At 35.3% G+C, this 9,698-nt stretch overlaps 1 pseudogene; it reads left to right on the top strand.

Annotated features, from left to right (window-relative positions):
- The first annotated feature begins 4,699 nt into the window (after positions 1–4,699).
- Positions 4,700–5,915, top strand: LOC132904305 (uncharacterized; annotated as a pseudogene).
- Positions 5,916–9,698: the final 3,783 nt, after the last annotated feature.

Below are 9,698 nucleotides of genomic sequence, written 5' to 3'. Positions count from 1 at the left end.
ATAGTAACAATTTATAGGACATTTAATTCTGTGTTTTTCAAATAAAAGATCTGCAATTGTTACACGTGGTCGCATTGGCACGCCCCACTACTTTCTTATAAATAGGAGTGGTGCTTGCCACAGCGATCGGTCTGTCTCCAATCGTCGAAGCGAGAATATCTTGTAAGTAGATACTTATTGAGTGTAATGTTATATTTTTATGTAAATAAAATGTAAATAAAATATTGCTGAGCTATACCTATGAACTAATAGCTTATTTAATTATATCTTGTGTAGACTTGTGTAGATGTTGATAATTTGTTATATATACAATTAAATATGTTTATTACAAAACATCTTATTATTTACAATTCAGTGTTTATATAGTTATACTTATATAACCTTACCAAGTCTTTTATTTATTTTACAATAAGATGTTTTGTAATAACCATATTTAATATTTAATTGTATATATAACAAATTATCAACATCTACACAAGGTATAAGATATTATTAAATAAGGCATTAGTTCATAGGTATAGCTCAGCAATACTATATTTACATAAAAATATAACATTACACTCAATAAGTATCTACTTACAAGATATATGTCAACGTCAAGTTGTATCGATCAGACAAATATTCATTTGCTCTCAATTAAAAATTAAAAGTTGTTAGTTACTCCGAGTTAAAGAACTTGACGCTTTGGTCTATACTTAGCGGAAATTACAATTGTTTATTTGTGATAATTGTGCTGGTGAAAAGTGTATTTCAACAAAGAACTTATTTATAAAAAGTTTTTTTACTACCTACATGATTTTTACTAAAATCGCACTAAAAAGATTGTGCTGCCGCAATTGGACACTGGGTCGACCACTGACGTCAGTAGTCTGTTGATTGAATCTATAGACAAATCAATATGAAATATACATGTTGCAAAGCGACTACAGGCGGCGCCACCAACACCATCACTTGTTCAAATTGCGACAATAATTATCACATAAAATGTGTTTTCCCGACCGATAAAAAGAGGGATATCAACCAGGATTTTAAAAAGTCATGGATATGCCCTGAGTGTTCAATGTCTCAACCAAGAAAACCAATAAGTGATAACACACCCATAAGAGGGAACTCTGCTGCAAGCAGCAGTGCTGCCCTCACTGGCGCGCGGCGGAGTCTGGATGATTCCTCCATTGCTTTGTTTACATTGGATCAAGTTAAGGAAATGATTACTGTACAAATAAATAAATTAAAAGATGATCTCATGTTAGCTATTACAGAAAAAATATCGAGCGAATTGAATGTTTTTAAGGATGGAATTTGTGAATCATTAGATTTTATGAATGGAAAATTTGAAGAATTTAATAAAAGACTTGTAATCTGTGAAAGGGATGTTAAATCATTGAGTACACATAGGTCTGAGCTAACCAATTTAAGGCAAACCTTGAATGCAATGGAAAAAGAAAAAAATAATTGTGAACAATGGGCTCGAAGATCGAATGTGGAAATTTATGGCATACCTCAAAATAAAAATGAAAATCTCTTGGAATTACTGAAGACTATAGCTGATCGCTCAGATGTTAATTTTAACCCATCATCGGACATCGACTTCATAACAAGAGTTACACCAAAAAGTAACAGCGACTGTAACAAGCTTAAACCTATAGTAGTGCGCTTTTTATCTCGATGGAAAAAAGATGACTTTTTGGTTAAAGTTAAAAGGGCCAAACTTAAGTGCAGCGATAGTGGTTTTCCCACTAATCACAGGCCAATTTTTTTTAACGATCATCTGACTAGTTCAAATAAAGCACTTTTACACGAATGCAAGAAATTGGCAGATGAACGGAAATATACCTATGTATGGGTAAAAAACTGTACAATCATGGTGCGGCAGTCAGATACAAGCCCCGTTATCCATATAATTGATAAAAGTGATTTAAAAAAGATTGTATAAGTAGGTACTAAGAGCTTAATTGTGTTTTTTATTTGTTTATTTTTTTTTCGATGTTTACATTTTATTGGCATTTTACTGTTCGCGGTACAGGATTTGATTTTTACAAGTAAAGTGGAACATTGCAAAGACGACATTTATATTATAAATGATTTAATGAATATTCCAAATGAGTTCCGTATGATTTCTATTCACGACCGGCCTAAATATGAAACGGCGTTAAATGATGAGGGCAATATCCGTAGTGTTATTAATTCATTATATGTAATATACCCAGATTGACTTATTAATGGTTAAAAACTTTTTAATTTACTATCAAAATATGCGTGGATTACGAACTAAGTTAAATGTGTTTTATCAGAATTTATTAGCGACTGACTACGACATCATATGCTTGACTGAGACTTGGTTGTTGGATAGTATTTATGATTCAGAACTATTTGACTATAGATACAACGTTTATAGAAGCGATCGCGATTATGTTAGCCGTGGTGATAAGCATGGTGGCGGAGTGCTTATAGCAACGAAGAGGGAATTCTCTGTGCGATCGGTTACTTTGATACCGCAAATAAATAGAGTAGCAGATGTTATTAAGGTTTCGATTTCCCTCAATCGGTGTAGTTCCTTAAAACTGCACATTTATTGCTGTTATTTTCCACATTGTCCGTTACACCATGATGCTCTTCTTGATTTCCTCGATAATGTCTCAAATGATTCTCTGACCGACCCAACAGGTAGTTTTTTCTATTTGGAGATTTTAATGTATCTAAGGCAATATGGGTCCAGTCCGATGAGGGGATGTCTTTATCTGATGAGAATAATGACGAACGCCTAACTAATATTGTAAAGAATTTTTTGAATTTCACTAGTTTCAAACAATTTAATTCTTTTCCTAATATAAACAATAGATTTTTGGATTTAATTATTGGCAATTGTAAGTGTCACGTGACCCATAGTAACGCACCTTTGGTTCCTGAGGATGATAATCATCCGGCTTTGTTAGTCACTTTTCAATTATATATAGAGAAAAAGTTAAATACTGTATCTAAGACAATAAGACTTTTTCATGCTGCGGATTACAATCACGTTAACGCACAACTTATGGCAGTTGATTGGTCGATTCTTAATGTTACTGACATAAATCAAGCAGTAGATATTTTCTATCAAACATTAAATAGTGTAATTGTATCTTATGTACCAAGTAAAGTTATAAAACATAATAAGAGATACCCATTTTGGTACTCTAAATCATTAATAAAAATTATCTCAGAAAAGTTAAGATATCATCGTAGATGGAAACGATACGGCCGTTTGAGTGATTATGAAACATTTAGTATTCTACGCGAGAGACAAAAGGTTGTGCAACTGGCGTGTTATGATAAATTTTATAGAGGATTCGGAATCTAAAATTAAAACAAACAGTAAAAATTTTTGGTCTTTTGTAAAATCAAAAAGGAATGGAAGTGATATACCCGAGACCATGCACGATGGTGATAGATCCACCTCGGATGGTAACGAAATTTGCTCAATGTTTCATAGATACTTTAGTTCGGTCTTTGAGGATCACAATGTGACTGATTTACCTGTGGATACGGATAGTAACTCTTTTAGTAATATTTCACTCAGTTCGATTGCAATCTCGCCAGGAATTGTTGAAAAATATTTAGATAATCTTAATGTTCGAAAAGGGTGTGGTCCAGATCAAATACCACCATTGTTTCTAAAGTCTTGCTCAAAAAGTCTTGCGTTTCCAGTTTATGTCCTTTTTAACTCATCTCTTAAATCTGGTTCTATGCCGATGTTTTGGAAGCGTTCATTTATTACACCAATTTTGAAGACCGGTAATAAGCATGATGTACGTAGTTATAGAGGGATCTCTAAACTGAGCATTTTGCCTTTGTTGTTTGAAAAGATAATTTATGATACTATTTTTCCGATTTTAAGGCCGGGCATTATTGAGGAGCAGCATGGATTCGTTACTAGGAAAAATACTGAGACTAATTTATGTGAGTTCGTTCATCGCGTAAGCACAGGTATGAGTCAGGGTTATCAGGTGGATGTGGTATACACTGATTATGCTAAGGCATTTGACAAAATACCACATTCACTACTAATTCGTAAGCTTGAAGCGTCGGGAATACATGGTGACCTTCTTCGATGGCTCGAGTCTTATCTTCGGGATCGTTGTCAGGTGGTTGCAATGAGAGGCCATTGTTCTTCATTTGTACCTGTTAAATCTGGAGTCCCACAGGGCTCTCATATTGGGCCATTGCTTTTTAATTTATTCATCAATGACATAGGAAACATTTTTAAGAACTCTAATATACTTTTATTTGCCGATGACATGAAAATTTTTAGAATTATCAAATCTCCCAATGACTGTGTTTTACTGCAAAATGATTTAAACAATTTATGTTCTTATTGTTCCCACAACTTTCTACAATTGAATGTAGAAAAGTGCAATATTATGACATTCTCACGCAAGTCCCAACCTATTAATTATCCATATAATCTTAATTATTATTTCGTCACTTTGTTCGAAGATATAGATAAGGGAATATATGTGTTTTAATACATATATTAGTTTAATTGGTAGTCCTTTTATTGTTCGAGCAAATCGCACACTATTAAGATTTTTTTTTTTTTTTTTGTGTTGGTCACCCCATCTCGTTGTGCCCCACTCCGTGCCGCTGCGCCATCTTTAGCTCATTCTTTTATTGTGCGCGCAACGGAACGCACACGTCGTACTACTATTATTTTACGTCGAAAATGCCGAAGCGTAGTGCAGAGGATAGAATTGCACGTTATTCACGAAAAATTAAGAAGCTTCAAAATGAAGAAATTAAGCGCCGCAAACGTGTTATTATTTATTCTGATTCATCAGATGATGACAATATGTCGGGTAAGCAAATATTCATTCTTACATATTACCTTGAAACTTCAGAGTTAACCGTGAGTTAACCAAGAAGTTTATAAGAGCCCTAGAGTTAACCGTGAGTTAACCAAAGGGTATTTTTATCAATCGAGTTAACCGTGAGTTAACCTTATGTAAAAGTTCAGCGGATTTTATTCCTACCCTCATATTTTGTCTTGTTATTTTTAGATATCGAATATAATAAAAACGCTGACAATAACACTGCCAATATCGAACCAGAGGTTCCTGATCAGGCCGTGCCCTTGCCAGATGACCCTCAAACCGATGATCAGCCTTTGTCTTCATTAGATCCTGATATACTAATGGCATTAGGGGAACCCGCTCAAGAGGAAGTTGCGTATGGAGAGGACATTCACCCAGACTTAGCCCAAAGATGGGCTCCTCTTCTCCGTAAAGGCCTGGTTGAAAAGGAACAAAAAGATAAATTGTTAAAAGAATACGCAATTCCTAAAAATTGTAAACTATTTAGAGCCCCCCTTTTAAACCCAGAAATCAATGCTGCAGTCTCCGAATTTGCCCGATTATGATAAAAAGATTGAAAATGGTCAACAGCAACTAGGTATAGGTCTAACAGCCATAAATAGGGCAATGACGGTTTTGCTTACTTCCGATAACAAAATACAGGCTATAAAATATTTATCTGATGCCTGCAGAATCTTATCAGACCTTCACGCAGCTGAGTCCCAGACCCGTAAAAAGTCTCTAACCCAAGGTTTAGAAAAATCTTTCCTTAACCTCATCCAAGACACTGATCGCGACGAAACGTTATTCGGCGCTGATTTACCAGATAAGATGAAGGCGTCAAAAGCTATTGAGAAACAGGGTTCTCAAATAAAAAAACCGGATAATAAACTTGCACCAGGATCGTCTTCCTCTCGTCCCACTAGATCTCAGGGAAACTCGAAAGGCCCCTCTCGCTCGGTGGCAAGCAGGGGGGGGCGCGGTACTTCCAGGAGGAATCCTTATACGACGAGATCCACGTCTGCACAGAGCAACTTCAACCCATCCAGGATTTGGAACAAGCCTCCTCGTGCAAGCCCTCGGACATAGAGGTACATTCAGGTCGATTACAATTTTTTTTACAATTGTTGGTGTAATATTACCCAAAACAAACATGTCTTAAATTGGATTCGTTATGGTTTCAAAATTCCCTTTTGTAAAAAAGTAAAGATGATGACAGGTAGGCAGCCAAAGTGGCTACCACAAGAAAGGATAGAAATGTCTAAATCTATTAAAAAATTACTAGATCTTGGAGCCATATCCGTTTGTGAACCCTCTCAAAACCAATTTATTTCTAACATATTTTTGGTACCAAAACCCAATGGTTCTAGTAGATTTATTTTGAACCTAAAACCGTTCAATAAATTTGTAGAAAAATTGCATTTTAAAATGGAAGACTACAGAACTGCAGCCCTTTTGATTTCTCAAAACTGCTTCATGGCTACCATTGATTTGAAGGAATCATACTTATTAGTGCCAATTCATCATAGTCATAAAAAATATTTGCGATTCCAATTTGAAGAAAATTCTCAGCTAATTACTTATGAATTTAATGCCATGCCATATGGTCTTTCTGTGGCACCAAGAACCTTCACAAAGATTATGAAGGTAGTTGTAGGTTATCTAAGATACCGCGGTTTTAAATCAGTGGCATATCTTGATGATATTTTTTGCTTGGGATTTAGTCGGGAGGAATGTCAACAAAACGTGCTTGAAACATGTAGACTTTTAGAATGCCTCGGTTTTGTTATTAATTATGAAAAGAGTAACCTTCAACCCGTTACAAAATGCAAATATTTGGGTTTCGTGTTCGATTCTGTAGAAATGTCTATTAGTTTACCATTAGAAAAACAAAATTATATTTTTACCCTCCTTCAAAAATATTTATTTCTACTATACAAGAATTTGCACACTTAATTGGTGTACTGACAGCAGCTTGCCCAGCTATTTGTTATAGCTGCTGGATGTATACAAAATCTCTAGAAAGAGAAAAGCATATAGCTTTACACAAACACAATAATAACTATAAGGCAAAATTTACTCCTTCGGAGAAAATCTTACCTGACCTACTCTGGTGGTCTCATAATATTTTTACCTCTAAAAATCAGTTGGAAAAACCCACTTTTCTTTTAGAGATCTTCTCCGATGCATCTAGACAAGGTTGGGGAGCATTTTGTAATAATACACGAACAGGGGGTAAATGGAAATCTGATGAAATACTTTTCCACATAAATTATTTAGAACTAAAAGCAGCTTTCCTTGCATTAAAAACCTTTGCCCGAGATTTGTATAATTGTGCCATTTTGCTACGATGTGACAATGTCACCGCTATAAGTTACATTAATCGTATGGGTGGAGTTCAGTTTCCACACTTAAATGAAATTTCCAAAGAAATTTGGCAGTGGTGCGAGAACCGAAAGATATGGCTTTATGCTTCCTATATCAACACTAAAGATAACATCGAGGCTGACCAAGAGTCCCGTAATAAAAATGTAGATACGGAATTAGAAATATCTAATACAACGTTTCGTAATATTTCTGATATTTTTGGTACACCTGACGTAGACCTTTTCGCTTCTCGTGCCAATGCTAAATGTCAAATGTATGCGTCTTGGAAACAAGACCCAGATTCCCTCGCAGTCGATGCTTTTACTTTTACCTGGCAACCATATTATTTTTACGCATTTCCTCCATTTAGTCTCATACCGAAATGCCTAAATAAAATTAAAGCAGACAAAGCAGAAGGCATATTAGTTTTCCCCTACTGGCCTTCACAGCCATGGTTCCCATTTCTAAAAGACATGTGCATTTCCAGTATTTTGTATTTCAAAGCCGATGATCATCTCGTAAATTTCATTTACAGGAAACGACAACAATTCAAACTTACCCTGGGTGTAGCGAAGCTCTCCGGGAAGCTTTGTTAAGGAAAGGACCCCGGGCGAAGCTCTAGATATAATGTTGTCTTCATTAGCTCAAAATACTTTACAACAATATGGCTGCACATTTAAATTATGGTGGTCATATTGCAATGATTTAAATTTAAATCCTTATGACACTCCTTCAGAGTCTGTCATTTTGTCATTCCTTACAAAGGTTTATAATCAAGGTGCAGCTTACGGTTCACGGCCATAGATCTGCATTGAGTTTATTGTTAAATTGTGATTTAGGTAATTATAATCTTATTTCTAGGTTTTTTAAAGGAGTTTATAAACTGAGACCCACTGTCCCAAAATACATAGGAACGTGGGATCCCCAGTCAGTTTTAAATCATATAGCTCTGTGGAAACCACATAACGAAATTTCATTGGAAAAATTATCAAAGAAATTGGCAATTCTATTAGCAATTTGTACAGCTCACCGAATACAAACGCTGTCATTAATCAAAATCCATAATATAAAAATCTGTTCTGACAATATTACAATAATCATTTCTGATATTATAAAAACTTCAGGCCCTGGTCGGTCTCAACCTTTGTTGATTCTCCCTTTTTTAAGGACATATGTCCAGCTACTGCTATTAAAGATTACATTTCTAGAACTGAACAGTTAAGAAACGACAGTGTAAAAAACTTGTTATTGACAAGTTCAAGCCACCACACAAGCCAGCAACAAGCCAGACGATCGCGCGCTGGATCAAGCAGGTCCTAGCCGAGAGCGGGGTGGACGTGTCGATGTTCAGTGCGCACAGCACTCGGCACGCTTCCACCTCCGCGGCCAAGCGCGCGGGCGTCTCTCTTGATGTGATACGCAGGACGGCGGGTTAGACGTCAGCATCTAGTACATTTGCTAAGTTCTATGATCGACCACTAATCGATTCGAATAACTTTGCTCAATCAGTTTGTTTTCCTGGTCCACTTTCTTAACTGTTCGGTCTCTTATTAATTTTCTTGCATTTATATTAAATAATAAAAATGTATTAGTATTGTTATGAATATAACAGCACATTTTGATCTAAAAATAAGTTGATTATTTTAATTTGTGTTTACTTTCGGCAAAATATCTATCTCTAAACATCTACCAATTAAACTAATATATGTATTAAAACACATATATTCCCTTATCTATATCTTCGAACAAAGTGACGAAATAATAATACATGATCAAACGAACTTACAAGTGAAGTTCGATCAGTATTATATGAGTCACTTTTTCGAAGATATAGAAGCTCCCACCCAACCGCGCCCCATGTATAATTTTGCCAAAGATTGAGAAACTCTAAAGAATGAGCTAAAGATGGCGCAGCGGCACGGAGTGGGGCACAACGAGATAGGGTGACCAACACAAAAAAAAAAAAAATCTTAATAGTGTGCGATTTGCTCGAACAATAAAAGGACTACCAATTAAACTAATATATGTATTAAAACACATATATTCCCTTATCTATATCTTCGAAAAAGTGACTCATATAATACTGATCGATCTTCACTTGTAAATTCGTTTGATCATGTATAATATTGATATACGTAGAGTATCTGTGGTTAAAGATCTTGGTGTGTTCTTTGACAACGACTTGTCTTTTAATTCTCATATCAATGTTATTACAACAAAAGCCTACAAAATGTTGGGTTTTGTTTTGCGTATCAGTAGGGAATTTAATTATAGTTCAACGAGATTGCTTTTATATAATGCCTTTGTACGACCTATATTGGAGTATGCGTCTATCGTTTGGAACCCACAGTACAGCATATACATTGAATCCATAGAAAAAATTCAAGAGAAATTTGTGAAACATCTAAAATTTTTTGAAACCCGCTCTCATAATAAAATTACAGGCACCTTGCCGTCGCTGACTAGTCGCCGCACGGAAAGAGAACAAATTTTTATTTTTAAAAT

The sequence above is a fragment of the Amyelois transitella genome, chromosome W (genome assembly GCF_032362555.1).
Source record: "Amyelois transitella isolate CPQ chromosome W, ilAmyTran1.1, whole genome shotgun sequence".
Taxonomy (NCBI): domain Eukaryota; kingdom Metazoa; phylum Arthropoda; class Insecta; order Lepidoptera; family Pyralidae; genus Amyelois; species Amyelois transitella.
The sequence above is the reverse complement of the archived record's forward strand: the minus strand, read 5'-3'. Positions and strand labels throughout refer to the sequence as shown.